Source organism: Triticum aestivum, chromosome 4A, assembly GCF_018294505.1.
Source record: "Triticum aestivum cultivar Chinese Spring chromosome 4A, IWGSC CS RefSeq v2.1, whole genome shotgun sequence".
Taxonomy (NCBI): Eukaryota; Viridiplantae; Streptophyta; class Magnoliopsida; order Poales; family Poaceae; genus Triticum; species Triticum aestivum.
Window position 1 is genome coordinate 173,306,051 of NC_057803.1, and position 21,639 is coordinate 173,327,689.

Genomic DNA, 21,639 nt, shown 5'->3' on the forward strand with positions numbered 1-21,639 from the left:
CCGGAGATGCTGAAGATGTGAATTCATGGGTGCTGGACTGGATGTCTGAAAACACTCACTACACTGCACCAGCCTCTGAATTGCTTCATGCTCTACCACTCAGTCCTCCCCTTGAAGAAGCTCGCTGCATCTACAGTGAACCTGAGCTCACACATTATTACATGCAGGTGCTGATGAAACCTTTGAAGCCAGGTCAAGCACCAAGAACCAAATTCCTCGTGAAGGAATTGTTGTACGTGCCCAGAACTGTCTATCGTATTCTTACGAGGACAATCAGTCCTATCAAAGGCCATGACTCATCTGATGAGGAAATTGTTGGCATCATGAAGAATCTGGTATTCAACATCGTTCATGGCATTCCTGTCAATTATCACAATTTCTTCATGAGGACTATGGCCAATGTTGCACTGTCTCCGTTTGAGCTGAAGCCTTATGCACCTTGGATCATGAGATTCCTCAGGACAAGGTCTTGACTCAACTACAAAGCTGATTTTCAGAATCATCTCAGCTAGTTGCCCCCAATTGAAGTCCTCAAGCAGACATGTCCCTCAGTTGATGGAAAGGCCAAGGCACCAGCTGTAATAGATGAAGGCATTCGTCCATTGCATGGTCAGTTTCGCAAAGCTGCAACTTATTTCACCAATGATGACTCTGTCACACATGACTCTGCCAATGCACCTAAGTCCACTCCTCAAGCCACTGCTCCGCTCGTGATGACTTACTGTGAACTTCTGCTTAGTCTTCACCAGAAGGTGGATCGAAATCACAAATGGGTTAAGCGTCAGTTTGGTTCACTTCTTCACAACATGACTGCCACACACAATGCAGTGAAGGAAAACCACTACTACCTCCATCAAGTCTTCAGTCGCACCTGGGCAATCCTGTCACATCTGTATGGTGAAGAAGATCTGAAGAACATGGTTCTTAATGAAGATTTTGACTGGTCTGCACCTCCACCGAAGAAATTCAAGAAGGTCAAGGTTCCTTCTCTGGTGGCCAGCTCATATTCTTCATCGCACGACACTGATGAACATGAAGATTTGGACGACACCGCGGCAGGCCCTACATCAACCAACGAGCCCAACAACGCTGGCGCTCCTTCCTCAACATGATTATCTTCAGGGGCGTTAGTCCTCATTTTCGATCCTTTTGGTCATTCGATGACAAAGGGGGAGAAATATGAGTTAATCTTCAAGCGGGTCTACTATATGGGCGTTTTTTATCTGCTAAGTTACAACTCTCGTTCTTCTGAAACTTTATTGGCTCGAGTTGTAATCATAAACCCGATGGTGCTCTGATACTTTTGATGCACTGTTCTCTGATACTCTTGATGCACTATTCTTCATTCTTATTCCTCGTTAAATATTATTGCACGCATGCTGAATTTCATCAGGCACCATATTTCATCATGCATTTCAAATTCTTCATATTATATGTTAAATGCGTGTATGAATTACAAGATATAGGGGGAGATCTCCATGATTCAACTCTTCAAGTGTGCATTGCTTGAAAAGCAAATTCCTCACTATGCACATCTTCAGGGGAGTTCTTCTATATCTTGCAATCAAATTCCTCAATATCAGTATTTACACTTCATATGTTTATCCCCGTTGAAAACTTAACCTATATTGTCATCAATCACCAAAAAGGGGAGATTGTAAGTGCATCTTGTGCCCGTTAGTGATTTTGGTGTATTGAAGACTTATAGGTTAAGGGACTAATGCGTGTGTGAGTGTACACAGGTCTATAAGTCTATGAGGAGTTTGATATTTACAGGAAAAGTCGACCCCTAAAAATGAATATCTTCGACTGAAGATTTTGGTATTTCTGAAGACTTTCATGAAGACTTTGAAAGTGAAGAAATTGGTGTGTCCGTGAAGACTTGATATTCATGCGAGAAATATGAAGCTTGAAGACTTTCGTGTTCATAGTTTTGTTTTTCTCTTTCTTGAGTCATAGGAAACACTGTACTGTTAAAGGGGGTCAAGGAAATACTAAGGAAAAATTTCCATGTGATGCTCAACTCAAAATCCTACACCTACCAATCCCTTCGAGTGAAGCCATTGGAAATCTCATACAGTTCAGTCAATTTCTTCAGTGACAGACAAAGTTCTTCTGGTCTCTGAGGAATTTGTCCTGACTGAGGAGTTAGGAATTCGCCAGTGCGGATTGCCTACACAGTGAGGAACATGATAGCCCTGGGGATTTTACTACTCAAAATTCCGACCGTTGCTGTGCTATGCGCCAGCTGTCCCAAAATATCTATCCACCTAACGGTCATATCATTGAAGGGCATTTATGTCTTATCATGCCGGGCGACTCCCTAGGCTATAAATAGCCGCCCCCTACAACCACTAGCTGGTTGGCTGCTCCGAGAGCAACTGACACTTGTCATTTGAGAGCAACCCATCCTCCGAGGACTTTGAGCGAAAATCATCAAGTGAGGAAAAACCCAAAACCCAAAACCCAAACACCTACAAACCCCAAGTGATTGAGCATCACTGAAGAGATTGATCCTGAGTGGATCCGACGCTTGTTACCTTTGAAGACTGTGCTTCTTCCAGACGGTTAGGCGTCATGGTCTAGAGCATCCAAGAGGAATTGTGGATCGCCGAGTGACCAAGTTTGTGAAGGTTTAGAAGTCGCCTGAAGACTTACCACGAGTGATTGGACGAGGTTTGTGTGACCTTAGTTCAAGGAGAATACGGTGAGGACTGGGTGTCTTGGACTAAGTGTCCTTGACTGGGTGTCCGGGACTGTGTGTCCTCGAGTTTAAATACTAGCCGCTCCAACCAGACGTACAACTGAGATAGCAGTTGGAACTGGTCTACCAAATCATCGTCTTCACCGAGCTTGCTGGTTCTATTTCCTCAACTCTTTCATTTCCTCATAACTGTGTTGTATGTTTGTTCATATCTGTGTTTGAAGACTTTGACTGAAGACTTTCTCAATTTCCTCAGTTCAATTTCTTCAGTCTGTTTTGTCTTCATCCTGTGTTATCCTGTGATTACGCTTCCTGTACTCTGTGCCTGTCTTCATTTCATCATGATGACTATGCTCGTATTCTGTTGTGTTTACTTTTGAGTACTTATTCCGCTGCTAGTAGTTCTTCGCTAAGGAATTTCCTCACCAGCAAATTCCTCAGTCAAGAATTTCATAAAAATCTCCTATTCACCCCCCTCTAGTTGATATAACGCACTTTCATGGGCGAAGCTTGAAAAAATGCAGAACGTCTCGGAAGAACTTTGAGCCGGGTGGTGAGAAGCCTCGATTCATGTGATCAGTGAAAATGATAACTTCACCGTCTTTGGGTTGAGGCCGTTCTTCGTCCGGGTCAGGAGCACGATAAGACATGACGTTTTTCTCTGGCAAAAATCCTATGGTGACAAATTCCTTCAAGGTATCCTCATTAACTGTGGAAGGAACCCAGTTGCAGACTGTTGGCGCTTTGGATGGCATGATGAAAGGACAAACTGAAAAGGAAGTGATGTGTTGGTTCAATTCAATGATGAAATTAGACGTTAAATGATGATGGTACAAATAAGTAATGGCGTCTTAAAATAAGGGCTAATGACATATAAAGGAAAAGTGAGCCGGTGTGATAAGCCACCATGACTAAAGATATTGGAAGGATGCCAGAAACGGAATTGGCTAAGTGTTGACACAAACAAGTTTACCAAGTTGTCACTATTATTTTGGATCAAATGGCCGTTTCAAAAAGAAAATATCCTAGACCTAAAAATCTAGTACAGATAAGTTCGTGAGTTATAATGAGGCCTCTGTGCATGAAAAAGGGATCTACTAGTCTCAAAAATGGACGCAAAACAACTACCGCATGAGTTATGTGTTCCTTTTTGGATCAGAAGAGGCTGCGGAGGAGGAACTGTGAAGAAACTGAGATGAACTATGAAGAACACACAGAAACCTAGAAACCCTAATGCGGATCTGAAGAGCAGGAAGGTGAACACTTACAGCCACGGATCTTCTGCGAAGGGTCGCCGCCATTCTTTGGATCGATTCAGGTTGATGCAGCGGCCGAGGTTGAGGAAGATGAGGTGCTCTGCGACGGCGGCGGAGCTCGAGCGGCAGTAGGGTTGTGAGAGGAAGAAGATGAAGAAAGGGAAGAGTGAGGAAAGACCTGGTCGTGCCTATTTATAAGGGAATAAGCGAACATGCAGGCGCAAAAATCGAGGAAGACCCAAATAATGATTATCCAGCTAAATGGACGCCTCGATTCTCGGAAGACATTTAAGGATAAAGATCTGTTGGAGATGACGTCATAGCAGGCTTTCATATTTTCGGAAGATGGCGTCATGGCGGGTTACAAAGCTTTTACAAACAAGGGAAGATGGATTTCGTCTAAATGTTAAAGGTTGACAAGAACAAGGTTCAAATCAACCTGGGGCCTAATGTTAAAGCTTTTAGGTATGACCCGCCCAGGAGGGGCCGGGTCAACCCTAATGGCAGATTGTTAAGAGAAGCCCAGTAATATTCAAGGTGATAGTTTATTAAGAATTGTAGAAAGCCTAAGCCCAGAGGCGTCTTAAGTGTTGGAAATATGCCCTAGAGGTAATAATAAAAGTATTATTATATTTCAATGTTCATGATAAATGTCTTTTATTCATGCTATAACTGTATTATCCGGAAATCGTAATACACGTGTGAATACTTAGACCACAATATGTCCCTGGTGAGCCTCTAGTTGACTAGCTCGTTGTGATCAACAGATAGTCATGGTTTCCTGACTATGGACATTGGATGTCGTTGATAACGGGATCACATCATTAGGAGAATGATGTGATGGACAAGACCCAATCCTAAGCATAGCATAAAAGATCGTGTAGTTCGTTTTGCTAGAGCTTTGCCAATGTCAAGTATCTCTTCCTTCGACCATGAGATCGTGTAACTCCCGGATACCGTAAGAATGCCTTGGGTGTATCAAACGTCACAACGTAACTGGGTGACTATAAAGGTGCATTATAGGTATCTCCGAAAGTATCTGTTGGGTTGACACGGATCGAGATTGGGATTTGTCACTCCGTATGACGGAGAGGTATCTCTGGGCCCACTCGGTAATGCATCATCATAATGAGCTCAATGTGACCAAGGTGTTGGACACGGGATCATGCATTATGGTACGAGTAAAGTGACTTACCGGTAACGAGACTGAACAAGGTATTGGGATACCGACGATCGAGTCTCGGGCAAGTAACGTACCGATTGATAAAGGGAATTGCATACAGGGTTTGATCGAATCCTCGACATCGTGGTTCATCCGATGACAACATCGAGGAGCATGTGGGAGCCATCATGGGTATCCAGATACCGCTGTTGGTTATTGACCTGAGAGCGTCTCGGTCATGTCTGCATGTCTCCTGAACCCGTAGGGTCTACACACTTAAGGTTCGGTGACGCTGGGGTTATTAGGAAGACTAGTATGTGACTACCGAATGTTGTTCAGAGTCCCGGATGGGATCCTGGACGTCACGAGGAGCTCCGGAAGGGTCCGGAGGTAAAGATTTATATATGGGAAGTTGTCAAACAGGCACCGGGAAGTTTCGGGGTCATACCGGTATTGTACCGGGGCCACCGGAAGAGTTCCGGGGGTCCACCGGGAGGGGCCACCCCTCCCGGGGGGCCACATGGGCTGCATGGGGCAGGGAGCCAGCCCCTGGTGGGCTGGGCGCACCCCCTCCCTTGGGCCCTTGCGCCTAGGGTTGAGGGGGGGAACCCTAGAGGGGGCGCCCCCTTGGCTTGGGGGGCAAGCCACCCTCTCCCCCTCTCCCCTTGGCCGCCGCCCCCCCTAGATGGGTTCTAGAGGGGCCGGCCCCCTTCTCCCTTCCCCCTATAAATAGAGGGGTGAGGGGAGGGCATTATCACCACCCTCCAAGGCGCAGCCCTCCCCTCCCCAACACCTCTCCTCCTCCGTTGTGTGCTTGGCGAAGCCCTGTCGGAGTACTGCCTCTCCACCATCACCACGCCGTCGTGCTGCCGGTGGAGCTGTCTTCCTCAACCTCTCCTTCCCCCTTGCTGGATCAAGAAGGAGGAGACGTCTCCCGTCCCGTACGTGTGTTGAACGCGGAGGTGCTGTCCGTTCAGCACTTGGTCATCGGTGATTCGAATCACGTCGAGTACGACTCCATCATCACCTTGCAAGCTTCCGCACGAGATCTACAAGTGGTATGTAGATGCAAACTCACTCCCTTGACTCGTTGCTTAGATGAACTCATAGATGGATCTTGGTGAAACCGTAGGAAAAATTTTAATTTTCTGCAACGTTCCCCAACAGTGGCATCATGAGCTAGGTCTATGCGTAGTTCTCTTTGCACGAGTAGAACACAATTTTGTTGTGGGCGTGGATTTTGTCATCTTACTTGCCACTACTAGTCTTTTCTTGCTTCGGCGGTATTGTGGGATGAAGCGGCCCGGACCAACCTTACACGTACGCTTACGTGAGACCGGTTCCACCGACTGACATGCACTAGTTGCATAAGGTGGCTGGCGGGTGTCTGTCTCTCCCACTTTAGTTGGAGCGGATTCGATGAAAAGGGCCCTTATGAAGGGTAAATAGAAGTTGACAAAATCACATTGTGGTTATTCGTAGGTAAGAAAACGTTCTTGCTAGAACCCAATTGCAGCCACGTAAAAGATGCAACAACAATTAGAGGACGTCTAACTTGTTTTTGCAGCGATTGATCATGTGATGTGATATGGCCAGAAGTTGTGATGAATGATGAATTATGATGTATGAGATCATGTTCTTTGTAATAGGATTCACGACTTGCATGTCGATGAGTATGACAACCGGCAGGAGCCATAGGAGTTGTCTTTATTTTTTGTATGACCTGCGTGTCATTGAAGAACGCCATGTAACTCACTTTACTTTATTGCTAAACGCGTTAGCCATAGAAGTAGAAGTAGTCGTTGGCGTGACAACTTCATGAAGACACGATGATGGAGATCATGATGATGGAGATCATGGTGTCAAGCCGGTGACAAGATGATCATGGAGCCCCGAAGATGAAGATCAATGGAGCTATATGATATTGGCCATATCATGTCACAACTATATAATTGCATGTGATGTTTATTATGTTTATGCATCTTGTTTACTTAGGACGACTGTAGTAAATAAGATGATCCCTTATAAAAAATTTCAAGAAGTGTTCTCCCCTAACTGTGCACCGTTGCTACAGTTCGTCGCTTCTAAGCACCACGTGATGATCGGGTGTGATGGATTCTTACGTTCACATACAACGGGTGTAAGACAGTTTTACACAGCGAAAACACTTAGGGTTAACTTGACGAGCCTAGCATGTGCAGACATGGCCTCGGAACACGGAGACCGAAAGGTCGAACACGAGTCGTATGGAAGATACGATCAACATGAGAATGTTCACCGACGATGACTAGTCCGTCTCACGTGATGATCGGACACGGGCTAGTCGACTCGGATCGTGTAACACTTAGATGACTAGAGGGATGTCTAATCTAAGTGGGAGTTCATAATTTGATTAGAACTTTATTATCATGAACTTAGTCTAAAACCTTTGCAAATATGTCTTGTAGATCAATGGCCAACGCTAATGTCAACATGAACTTCAACGCGTTCCTAGAGAAAACCAAGCTGAAAGATGATGGCAGCAACTATACGGACTGGGTCCGGAACCTGAGGATCATCCTCATAGCTGCCAGGAAACAATATGTCCTAGAAGGACCGCTAGGTGACGCTCCCGTCCTAGAGAACCAAGACATTATGAATGCTTGGCAGTCTCGTGCTGATGATTACTCCCTCGTTCAGTGCGGCATGCTTTACAGCTTAGAACCGGGGCTCCAAAAACGTTTTGAGCATCACGGAGCATATGAGATGTTCGAAGAGCTGAAACTAGTTTTCCAAGCTCATGCCCGGGTCGAGAGATATGATGTCTCCGACAAGTTCTACAGTTGTAAGATGGAGGAAAACAGTTCTGTCAGTGAGCACATCCTGAAGATGTCTGGGTTGCACAACCGTATGACCCAGCTGAACATTAACCTCCCAGATGAGGCGGTCATTGACAGAATCCTCCAGTCGCTCCCACCAAGCTACAAGAGCTTTGTGATGAACTACAACATGCAGGGGATGGAAAAGACCATTCCTGAAGTGTTCTCGATGCTGAAGTCAGCAGAGGCTGAAATCAAGAAAGAACATCAAGTGTTGATGGTCAATAAGACAACTAAGTTCAAGAAGGGCAAGGGTAAGAAGAACTTCAAGAAGGACGGCAAAGATGTTGCCGCGCCTGGTAAGCCAGTTACCGGGAAGAAGTCAAAGAATGGACCCAAGCCTGAGACTGAGTGCTTTTATTGCAAGGGGAAGGGTCACTGGAAGCGGAACTGCACCAAATACTTAGCGGATAAGAAGGCCGGCAACACCAAAGGTATATTTGATATACATGTGATTGATGTGTACCTTACCAGTACTCGTAGTAACTCCTGGGTATTTGATACCGGTGCCGTTGCTCATATTTTTAACTCACAGCAGGAGCTGCGGAATAAACGGAGACTGGCGAAGGACGAGGTGACGATGCGCGTCGGGAATGGTTCCAGAGTTGATGTGATCGCCGTCGGCACGCTGCCTCTACATTTACCTACGGGATTAGTTTTGAACCTTAATAATTGTTATTTAGTGCCAAGTTTGAGCATGAACATTGTATCTGGATCTCGTTTAATACGAGATGGCTACTCATTTAAGTCTGAGAATAATGGTTGTTCGATTTATATGAGAGATATGTTTTATGGTCATGCTCCGATGGTCAATGGTTTATTCTTAATGAATCTCGAGCGTAATATTACACATGTTCATAGTGTAGATGCCAAAAGATTTAAAGTTGATAACGATAGTCCCACATACTTGTGGCACTGCCGCCTTGGTCACATTGGTGTCAAGCGCATGAAGAAGCTCCATGCCGATGGACTTTTAGAGTCTCTTGATTATGAATCGTTTGACACGTGCGAACCATGCCTCTTGGGCAAAATGACCAAGACTCCGTTCTCCGGAACAATGGAGCGAGCAACCAACTTGTTGGAAATCATACATACCGATGTGTGCGGTCCAATGAGCGTTGAGGCTCGCGGAGGATATCGTTATGTTCTCACTCTCACAGATGACTTGAGTAGATATGGGTATGTCTACTTAATGAAACACAAGTCTGAGACCTTTGAAAAGTTCAAGGAATTTCAGAATGAGGTAGAGAATCAACGTGACCGAAAGATAAAATTCTGACGATCAGATCGTGGAGGAGAATACTTAAGTCACGAATTTGGTACACACTTAAGGAAATGTGGAATCGTTTCACAGCTCACGCCGCCTGGAACACCTCAGCGAAACGGTGTGTCCGAACGTCGTAATCGCACTCTATTGGATATGGTGCGGTCTATGATGTCTCTTACCGATTTACCGCTATCATTTTGGGGATACGCTCTAGAGACAGCTACATTCACTTTAAATAGGGCACCGTCTAAATCCGTTGAGACGACACCGTATGAATTATGGTTTGGAAAGAAACCTAAGCTGTCGTTTCTAAAAGTTTGGGGATGCGATGCTTATGTCAAGAAACTTCAACCTGAAAAGCTCGAACCCAAGTCGGAAAAATGCGTATTCATAGGATACCCTAAGGAAACTGTCGGGTATACCTTCTACTTAAGATCCGAGGGCAAAATCTTTGTTGCCAAGAACGGATGCTTTCTGGAAAAAGAGTTTCTCTCGAAAGAAGTAAGTGGGAGGAAAGTAGAACTCGATGAAGTACTACCTCTCGAACGGGAAAGTGGTGCAGCTCAGGAAAATGTTCCTGTGATGCCCACACCAACTGAAGAGGAAAACAATGATGATGATCAAGGTACTTCGGATCAAGTTACTGCTGAACTTCGTAGGTCCACAAGGACACGTTCCGCACCAGAGTGGTACGGCAACCCTGTCCTGGAAATCATGTTGTTAGACAACAATGAACCTTCGAACTATGAAGAAGCGATGGCGGGCCCGGATTCCAACAAATGGCTTGAAGCCATGAAATCCGAGATAGAATCCATGTATGAAAACAAAGTATGGACTTTGACAGACTTGCCCAATGATCGGCGAGCGATAGAAAACAAATGGATTTTTAAGAAGAAGACGGACGCGGATGGTAATGTTACCATCTATAAGGCTCGACTTGTCGCTAAGGGTTATCGACAAGTTCAAGGGATTGACTACGACGAGACTTTCTCTCCCGTAGCGAAGCTGAAGTCTGTCCGAATCATGTTAGCAATTGCCGCATACTATGATTATGAGATATGGCAGATGGACGTCAAAACGGCATTCCTTAACGGACATCTTAAGGAAGAGTTGTATATGATGCAGCCGGAAGGTTTTGTCGATCCTCGGAACGCTAACAAAGTATGCAAGCTCCAGCGATCCATTTATGGACTGGTGCAAGCATCTCGGAGTTGGAACATTCGCTTTGATGAGATGATCAAAGCGTTTGGGTTTATGCAGACTTATGGAGAAGCCTGCGTTTACAAGAAAGTGAGTGGGAGCTCTGTAGCATTTCTCATATTATATGTAGATGACATACTCTTGATGGGAAATAATATAGAATTTCTGGATAGCATTAAGGCCTACTTGAACAAATGTTTTTCAATGAAGGACCTTGGAGAAGCTGCTTACATATTAGGCATCAAGATCTATAGAGATAGATCGAGACGCCTCATAGGTCTTTCACAAAGCACATACATTGATAAGATTTTGAAGAGGTTCAAAATGGATCAGTCCAAGAAGGGGTTCTTGCCTATGTTACAAGGTGTGAGACTGAGCTCGGCTCAGTCACCGACCACGGCAAAAGATAAAGAAGAGATGAGTGTCATCCCCTATGCTTCAGCCATAGGATCTATTATGTATGCCATGCTGTGTACCAGACCCGATGTAAACCTTGCCGTAAGTTTGGTAGCAAGATACCAAAGTAATCCCGGCAAGGAACACTGGACAGCGGTCAAGAATATCCTGAAGTACCTGAAAAGGACGAAGGACATGTTTCTCGTTTATGGAGGAGACGAAGAGCTCGCCGTAAAGGGTTACATCGACGCTAGCTTCGACTCAGATCTGGATGACTCTAAGTCACAAACCGGATACGTGTATATGTTGAATGGTGGAGCAGTAAGCTGGTCCAGCTGCAAGCAGAGCGTCGTGGCGGGATCTACGTGTGAAGCGGAGTACATGGCAGCCTCGGAGGCAACACATGAAGCGATTTGGGTGAAGGAGTTCATCACCGACCTAGGAGTCATACCCAATGCGTCGGGGCCGATCAAACTCTTCTGTGACAACACTGGAGCTATTGCCCTCGCCAAGGAGCCCAGGTTTCACAAGAAGACCAGGCACATCAAGCGTCGTTTCAACTCCATCCGTGAAAATGTTCAAGATGGAGACATAGAGATTTGCAAAGTGCACACGGATCTGAATGTCGCAGATCCGCTGACTAAACCTCTCTCGCGTGCAAAACATGATCAACACCAGAACTCTATGGGTGTTCGATTCATCACAATGTAACTAGATTGGTGACTCTAGTGCAAGTGGGAGACTGTTGGAAATATGCCCTAGAGGCAATAATAAAAGTATTATTATATTTCAATGTTCATGATAAATGTCTTTTATTCATGCTATAACTGTATTATCCGGAAATCGTAATACACGTGTGAATACTTAGACCACAATATGTCCCTGGTGAGCCTCTAGTTGACTAGCTCATTGTGATCAACAGATAGTCATGGTTTCCTGACTATGGACATTGGATGTCGTTGATAACGGGATCACATCATTAGGAGAATGATGTGATGGACAAGACCCAATCCTAAGCATAGCATAAAAGATCGTGTAGTTCGTTTTGCTAGAGCTTTGCCAATGTCAAGTATCTCTTCCTTCGACCATGAGATCGTGTAACTCCCGGATACCGTAAGAGTGCCTTGGGTGTATCAAACGTCACAACGTAACTGGGTGACTATAAAGGTGCATTACAGGTATCTCCGAAAGTATCTGTTGGGTTGACACGGATCGAGATTGGGATTTGTCACTCCGTATGACGGAGAGGTATCTCTGGGCCCACTCGGTAATGCATCATCATAATGAGCTCAATGTGACCAAGGTGTTGGACACGGGATCATGCATTACGGTACGAGTAAAGTGACTTGCCGGTAACAAGATTGAACAAGGTATTGGGATACCGACGATCGAGTCTCGGGCAAGTAACGTACCGATTGACAAAGGGAATTGCATACAGGGTTTGATCGAATCCTCGACATCGTGGTTCATCCGATGACAACATCGAGGAGCATGTGGGAGCCATCATGGGTATCCAGATACCGCTGTTGGTTATTGACCTGAGAGCGTCTCGGTCATGTCTGCATGTCTCCTGAACCCGTAGGGTCTACACACTTAAGGTTCGGTGACGCTGGGGTTATTAGGAAGACTAGTATGTGACTACCGAATGTTGTTCAGAGTCCCGGATGGGATCCTGGACGTCACGAGGAGCTCCGGAAGGGTCCGGAGGTAAAGATTTATATATGGGAAGTTGTCAAACAGGCACCGGGAAGTTTCGGGGTCATACCGGTATTGTACCGGGGCCACCGGAAGAGTTCCGGGGGTCCACCGGGAGGGGCCACCCCTCCCGGGGGGCCACATGGGCTGCATGGGGCAGGGAGCCAGCCCCTGGTGGGCTGGGCGCACCCCCTCCCTTGGGCCCTTGCGCCTAGGGTTGAGGGGGGGAACCCTAGAGGGGGCGCCCCCTTGGCTTGGGGGGCAAGCCACCCTCTCCCCCTCTCCCCTTGGCCGCCGCCCCCCCTAGATGGGTTCTAGAGGGGCCGGCCCCCTTCTCCCTTCCCCCTATAAATAGAGGGGTGAGGGGAGGGCATTATCACCACCCTCCAAGGCGCAGCCCTCCCCTCCCCAACACCTCTCCTCCTCCGTTGTGTGCTTGGCGAAGCCCTGTCGGAGTACTGCCTCTCCACCATCACCACGCCGTCGTGCTGCCGGTGGAGCTGTCTTCCTCAACCTCTCCTTCCCCCTTGCTGGATCAAGAAGGAGGAGACGTCTCCCGTCCCGTACGTGTGTTGAACGCGGAGGTGTTGTCCGTTCAGCACTTGGTCATCGGTGATTCGAATCACGTCGAGTACGACTCCATCATCACCTTGCAAGCTTCCGCACGCGATCTACAAGTGGTATGTAGATGCAAACTCACTCCCTTGACTCGTTGCTTAGATGAACTCATAGATGGATCTTGGTGAAACCGTAGGAAAAATTTTAATTTTCTGCAACGTTCCCCAACATTAAGGCCCAATATTGTAAACCGCCATATGTAAAGAAAGACTTGTAAAGAAAGGCATATAAAAGAAGTCACCAAGCCAGACACATTTTATGAGCCGTCCGGGACTCTGTAGGCTGCCAGGCGTCAACTCGTGTATATAAGGGGACGACCCGGCGGCGGCTTAGGACAAGAAACAACAGATTGATAGCCAAGCTAGCGGATTCGCTCCTTGGTCATCGAAACCTAGCAATACAGCATCAACTGGACTAGGCCTTACCTTCACCGTAAGGGGCCGAACCAGTATAAACCTCTCGTATCATTTGTCCCGATTAACCCCTTTAAGCTTCCTAGTTGTGATGGCCCTACGACTAAGTCCTTTCGCTAGGACATCTGCCGTAAAGGTAAATTCTCTCTATAGATTTGATAAATGTGAAATCCCATTTACTAAGTTCGCTAGACAATGTTTGGATGAGTTTGATGACTTTATGGTTAAACAAGAAAACTTCAATGCTTATGTTGGTAGACAATTGAAACACAATACTGATATGCTTGAACACTTGAGTGATTATATGTCTAGAGTTAAAGGTGAACTTGAACTTATTAGTAAACATGCTTCTATGGTTACCACTCAAGTAGAACAAGTACTTAAGGCTCAGAATAATTTGCTCAATGAATTAAATAAAAAGAAGAATGATAATGATGTTAGAGTTATGACTAGATGTGGTAAAATGACTCAGGAACCTTTGTATCCCGAGGGCCATCCTAAGAGAATTGAGCAAGATTCTCAGAGAACTAATGTAGATGCACCTAGTCCTTCTAAAAGGAAGAAAAAGAAAAATGATAGGACTTTGCATGCTTCTAGTGAATCTGTTGTTGAGACACCTGAGAATCCCAACGATATTTCTATTTCTGATGCTGAAACACAATCTGGTAATGAACATGAACCTAGTGATAATGCTAATGATGACGTTCATGTTGATGCTCAACCAAGCAATAATAATGATGTAGAAATTGAACCTGCTGTTGATCTTGATAACCGACAATCAAAGAATGAACGTTATGATAAGAGAGACTTTGTTGTTAGGAAACACAGTAAAGAAAGAGAACCATGGGTTCAGAAACCCATGCCTTTTCCTCCTAAACCATCCAAGAAAAAAGATGATGAGGATTTTGAGCGCTTTGCTAAAATGATTAGACCTATCTTTTTGCGTATGCGTTTGACTGATATGCTTAAAATGAATCCTTATGCTAAGTATATGAAGGATATTGTTACTAATAAAAGAGAGATACCGGAGGCTGGAATTTCCATCATGCTTGCCACTTTTAAGGATGGAATACCAAAGAAACCAGGAGATCCCGGAGTACCAACTATACCATGCTCTATTAAAAGAAACTATGTTAAAACTGCTTTATGTGATCTTGGAGCCAGTGTTATGCCTCTCTCTTTATATAGTAGACTTGATTTGAATAAGTTGACACCTACTGAAATATCTTTGCAAATGACCGATAAATCAACTGCTATACCTGTCGGTATTTGTGAGGATGTGCCTGTTGTGGTTGCAAATGTTACTATTTTAACGGACTTTGTTATTCTTGATATCGCCGAGGACGATAGTATGTGCATTATTCTCGGTAGACCCTTTTTCAATACTGCAGGGGCTGTTATTGATTGCAACAAAGCCAATGTCACTTTTCATGTTAATGGTAATGAGCATACGGTACACTTTCCGAGAAAACAATCTCAAGTCCACAGTATCAATTCTATTGGAAAATTTTCAACGATTATTATTGGAGGTTTTGAATTTCCTCTTCCTACTGTCAAGAAGAAATATGATATTCTTATTGTTGGGGATGTGCATATCCCTGTTGAGGTAACTTAGTGTTATTTGAAAATTCTTCAGTTTCATGCGATTCGGAAAGAGTTTGTTAACAAGACTTGATCAACCTTGTTAGTGGATTCCTTTCGATAAGCATGAGATGGATGAAGTTAGAAAGCACAGCTCATTGTAACCTCCTTTTACCTTCTATTATTTATATTAAATAAAGCAAAAATAGTTTTTTTTGTCTGTTTTCTAAATTATCCTTGCAATAAAAAAAATACCCCGAAAATAAAAGTTCTCCAAAGGCCCTGAAAATTAAATATGATTTTTTCCAGAATATTTGAGAATATCTGGCACTGAGAACACACTAGGGGGACCCACCACATGCCCACGAGGGTGGAGGGCGCGCCCCCTGCCTCGTGGACCCCACATGGGCCACCTCCACTTATCCTTGCACCCACACACTTCGTCTTGCTGCAGAAAAAATCACTAACCAGCTCAAACCCGAGTTCTTGCTCATCTTGCTGCCATTTTCGATCTACTTGCCCAAAGCTCCTCTCACAAAACTGCTTTGGGGGATTGTTCTTTGGTATGTGACTCCTCCAATGGTCCAATTAGTTTTTGTTCTAGTGCTTTATTCATTGCAAATTTTTGCTTCTTAGGTGACCCTGTTCTTGAGCTTGCATGTCAAATTTATGTGGTCAAAAGTAGTTTTAGTGCATGATATAGCCTCTAGGCACTTGTAGGAGTAGTTGTTATCAATCTTGTTGAGTTTAGTTCACTTTTATTTTAAGTTACTAAAAATTTCAGAAATTTTCAAAAAAAGATGAAGAGATTTTTGAGGGGCTCATCAAGCCGAAGCTCGAAGGATAAGCAAAGTGAAGAGAACGAGAAGCCCAAGTATAATCTCCCTCGTACTACGGAGGTTCGGCCATGTGAATGGCCTTGTAATGTGTTCTTGAGAGAAGCCGGGATTCATGAAGATTTTTATCATTTGGCTGAGAATGCAGGCCTCACCGCCTTCCTCCACGACCAGCGTGAACAGTATCTCTTACTCACCAATATATTTGCACAAAAATTTCATTTCCATGCTAGGAGATCGCCACCTTCGGTGGAATTTTATTTATATGATGAGCATAAGGAGATGTCACATTATGATTTTTGCCGGGTCTGTTTGATACCCTTTGAGGGCAGCATAGAGGAACCATATCGTAATGATGTGGAGGGATTTATTGATACAATTGCTGTAGGGGAAACGAGGAAATTTTTCGATGCGAGAATCACTAGCATACATTTTCCTGTTCTACGTTACTTCGCAATATTTGCTAGTAGATGCTTAATTGGTCGCAGGAACTGTGGAAACCTTAGTGCTCCTGATATTGTTATTTTGTGCCATGCCTTGTTTCATGATACTACTTTCAGTTTAGGTGTTATTGTTGCTAAACGGTAAAATCTGAACCGTACTAAGGGCCTCGTCCTCGGAGGCATCTTTACCTCGCGCCTTGCTGCACACTTTAACATACCTATCAGGCATTATGAGAAATCGGAAAAGTTTCCACCTCCTATTGTTCTAGGTTATAAGAGTATGGTAGCACATGAGTTTATTGTTAAGGATAAAAATAAGATACTCAAATATAAATTGATATTTAACAAAAAATATTGTGAGTTTATTACCTTGCCTGCACCCTCTTTGTTCAACATATTTTCAGGCATGTACCTTGTTCTACCGGAGGCCATTCATGCCTACCGGAGCCAGATGTAAGTTGCAGAGCCAGAGCCACCATCTAATCCTCACCGTCAGTCTGCTTATCAGTGGAATCCGGAGAAGATCGCCAGCCAGTGGCAATCTGAGGACCCTTCTCAGTACGACCCCAGCTACAGTTTTGATCCATGGACATAGACCAACTTAGGCCAAAAGCCTAAGCTTGGGGGAGTACGTATTTCTCACCGACATTACATTCATGTTCACACACTCATGCCAGTTGTCGGTGCTCATACTTTTTCATTATATCATCCATGCTAGTTTAATTTCCTTTTAAAGCTTTCTTCTTGTGTGTTGGAAAAACCTTAAGAAAAACCAAAAAAAATTAGTTGTAGCTTTTAGCTAGTTTATTTTCCATTCCTGTAGTAGTAGTAGTAATTAAAAGAAAACCCGGTTAGATTTCTAGTTCTTCTTTTGCTTGTTGGGAGCTTTCCCGTGTAAATAGTTTTGTTTTATTTCTTTTCTTTGGGGGTCGAGAGGAGAAGACCATAATGAAAATGTCGAGTGGCTCTCTTATGCATTATTGTTGATCTAACAGAGAGCCCATATTACTTTGTCTTCTCTCTTGAGTTGAATGCTTGCAGATTCCAGCTTAGTCCAATGCACGTGCACTATTATTATTATCCAAACCATTCGGTCGTGCAAGTGAAAGGCAATAATGACGATATATGATGAACTGATTGAGATCAGAAAAGCTGGTATGAACTCGACCTCCCTTGTTTTAGTAAATATGATTAGTTCATCGTTTCTGATTCAGCCTATTATGAATGAAACATGTTTGCAATGACAATTAGAGATTATAGTTGTTTATGCCATGCTTAATTTCTAGGAGTTTATAATAGTTTTCCTTGCGTGCCAACATGCTATTAAAATGGTTGTGATGTGGTATGATAGGGTGGTATCCTCCTTTGAACGATTCGAGTGGCTTGACTTGGCACATGTTCACGCATGTAGTTGAAACAAAATAAACATAGCCTCCATGATATTTATGTTCATGGTGAATTATATCCTACTTGCTTGCATTCGGTGTTAATTAATTTTAATGCATGGTCATGACTGTTGTCGCTCTCTAGCTGGTCGCTTCCCAGTCTCTTTCTAGCCTTCACTTGTACTAAGCGGGAATACTGCTTGTGCATCCAATTCCATAAACCCCAAAGTTATTCCATATGAGTCCACCATACCTACCTATATACGGTATCTACCTGTCGTTCCAAGTAAATTTGTATATGCCAAACTCTAAACCTTCAAATAAACATTCGGTTTTGTATGATTGAATAGCTCATGTATCAACTAGGGTTGTCTATATCCTCCATGCTAGGCGGGTTATTCTCAAGAGGAGTGGACTCCGCTCCTCACTCACAAGAAAATGACTGGTCACCGGGATGCCCAGTCCCACGCTCAAATCAAATCAAAATAATTGCAAACAAAACTCCCCTAGGATTGTTGTTAGTTGGAGGCACCCGTTGTTTCGGGCAAGCAATGGATTGATGCTTGTTGGTGGTGGGGGAGTATAAACTTTACCATTCTGCTTGGAAACCGCCTATAATGTGTGTAACATGGAAGATATCGAGATCTCTCGGTTGTTATGTTGACAATAAAAGTATGCCACTAAAAATATTATTCATCTCTATTTTAAAATCGAGCTCTGGCACCTCTACAAATCCCTGCTTCCCTCTGTGAAGGGCCTATCTAATTACTTTTATGTTGAGTCCTAATCCTCTTATTAAAAAGCACCAGTGGGAGAGCACCCCTGTCATTTGCATGTATTATTGTAAGTTTACATTGAGTATAACTTGACTAGATCTCTTTTACCATGAATTACAATGTCTAGTCAGTCCTTGATCTTTAAAGGTCCTCTGCATTTATGTTTTATGGTCTCAGAAAGGGCTAGCGAGATACCATCTTGTTATATCATATTATGATTGTTTTGAGAAAGTGTTGTCATCCGAGATTTATTATTATTGCTCGCTAGTTGATTATGCCATTGATATGAGTAAACATGAGACCTAAATGTTATTGTGAATATGGTTAGTTCATAATCTTTGCTGAAAACTTGAATGTTGACTTTACATATTTTATAACAACAAGAGCAAACAAAGTTTGTAAAAAAATTCTTTATCACTTTCAATTTGTCAACTGAATTGCTTGAGGACAAGCAAAGGTTTAAGCCCTTGTTTTGGACTCTAACTTGCATGATTTGAATGGAACTAACCCGGACTGACGCCGTTTTCAGCAGAATTGCCATGGTGTTATTTTTGTGCAGAAATAGAAGTTCTCGGCATGACTTGAAAATCAACGGAGATTATTTTTGGTATATATAAGAAAATACTAGCAAAAATATCCACGTCAGGGGGGCCACAACCTGTCCACGAGGGTGGGGGGCGCCTACCCCCCTAGGCGCGCCCCTGCCTCGTGGGCCCCCTGACGCTCCACCACGTCCATCTTGACTCCATATATTCACTTTCGGGGAGAAAAAAATCAGGGAGAAGGATTCATCGCGTTTTATGATACAGAGCCGCCGCAAAGCCCTAAACTCTCTCGAGAGGGCTGATCTGGAGTCCGTTCAGGGCTTCGGAGAGGGGAATCAGTCGCCATCGTCATCATCAACCTTCCTCCATCACCAATTTCATGATGCTCACCATCGTGCGTGAGTAATTCCATCGTAGGCTTGTTGGACGGTGATGGGTTGGATGAGATTTATCATTTTATCGAGTTAGTTTTGTTAGGGTTTGATCCCTAGTATCCACTATGTTCTGAGATTGATGTTGATATGACTTTGCTATGCTTAATGCTTGTCATTAGGGCCCAAGTGCCATGATTTCAGATCTGAACCTATTATGTTTTCATGAACATATGTGAGTTCTTGATCCTATCTTGCAAGTCTATAGTCACCTATTATGTGTTATGATCCGTTAACCCCGAAGTGACAATAATCGGTATACTTACCGGTGATGATCGTAGTTTGAGGAGTTCATGTATTCACTATGTGTTAATGCTTTGGTCCGGTACTCTATTAAAAGGAGGCCTTAATATCCTTTAGTTTCTAATAGGACCCCGCTGCCACGGGAGGGTAGGACAAAAGATGCATGCAAGTTCTTTTCCATAAGCACGTATGACTATATTTGGAATACATGCCTACATTACATTGATGAACTGGAGCTAGTTCTGTGTCACTCTATGTTATAACTATTGCATGATTGATCGCATTCGACATAATTCTGCATCACCGATCCAATGCCTATGAGCTTTTCATATATTGTTCTTCGCTTATTTACTTTTCCGTTGCTACTGTTACAATCACTATAAAACCAAAAATATTACTTTTGCTATCGTTACCACTACTATCATATTACTTTGCTACTAAATACTTTGCTGCAGATATTAAGTCTCTAGGTGTGGTTGAATTGACAACTCAGCTATTAATACTTGAGAATATTCTTTGGCTCCTCTTATGTCGAATCAATAAATTTTGGTTGAATACTCTACCCTCGAAAACTATTGCGATCCCCTATACTTGTGGGTTATCACTCGGTTGCAAAGGAATTATGAATTCCAAGACAAGGGATCAGAAGCAATGCGCCGATTAGGGTGGATAAGTTGAATAGCCTTAGGGGTACAATCGATGGCAATTTGATTGGTCGAGATCCAGCTCATGTTTAAAACGACGTCTGAGACGGAAGGACAAAATGAAGGATCTGATTAAGGATTGCGAGCATTTGCAACATATTGATTCAACAGACTCAAACTCATAATGACTAAGGATGCCAATAAGATTACCGGACTTATGAGGTTAATCATAATGCAAGCAAGCAAGAATGTCAAGAGCAATAGGCTGTTGAGGATTTTCGAAGATCGAATGGTATTTCGAAGACTTTTGTGAAATACATGAATCAACTAGGGATGAGCAGATACTCGATAAGTGCGAGAAATTATCCGTAGGAGTATTTAGTGGTAAGAACTTCAAGGCAGTAGGCACAAAGTATGCTCGGAACAACAACGAGTATTTCGGGGTATCCTGTAATAACAAGAGCAACTGGGGACTAAGGTAAGAATGGCAAGTGCATGTAGTTATCTATAGGGGTTGATGGTGGAAGAGAATTGCAAACGCAATGAGCACAAGTTCTCGGGATAACATCGGAGAATATCTTCTGAATCTTCTGGTGCAGCAGGCGATCATCTGTAATAAGGGGCTCTCCGGAAGGAAATAATTACGAGAACCTAGAGTTAGAGTTAGCAAAATCTTTTAACCCGAATAAAAGATACTAATACCACCCAATGGCGACGTGGGCCCATGGGTCGCACAACCATGTTAGTAAAACAGTTTTCATCGACTAGACTCAACTTCGGCCAAAGAGTGTGGAAAGGGGGATCCCTACAGGCAGTCGACTCTGATACCAACTTGTGACGCCCCTGATTTGACCGTACACTAATCATACACACAAACGTGTACGATCAAGATCAGAGACTCACAGGAAGATATCACAACACAACTCTACAAATAAAATAAGCCATACAAGCATCATATTACAAGTCAGGGGCCTCGAGGGCTCGAATACAAGAGCTCGATCATAGAAGAGTCAGCGGAAGCAACAATATCTGAGCATAGACATAAGTAAACAAGTTGCCATAAGATGCCTAGCACAAACTGGGACACAGATCGAAAGAGGCGCAGGCCTCCTGCCTGGGATCCTCCTAAACTACTCTTGGTCGTCGTCAGCGGCCTGCACGTAGTAGCAGGCACCTTCAGTGTAGT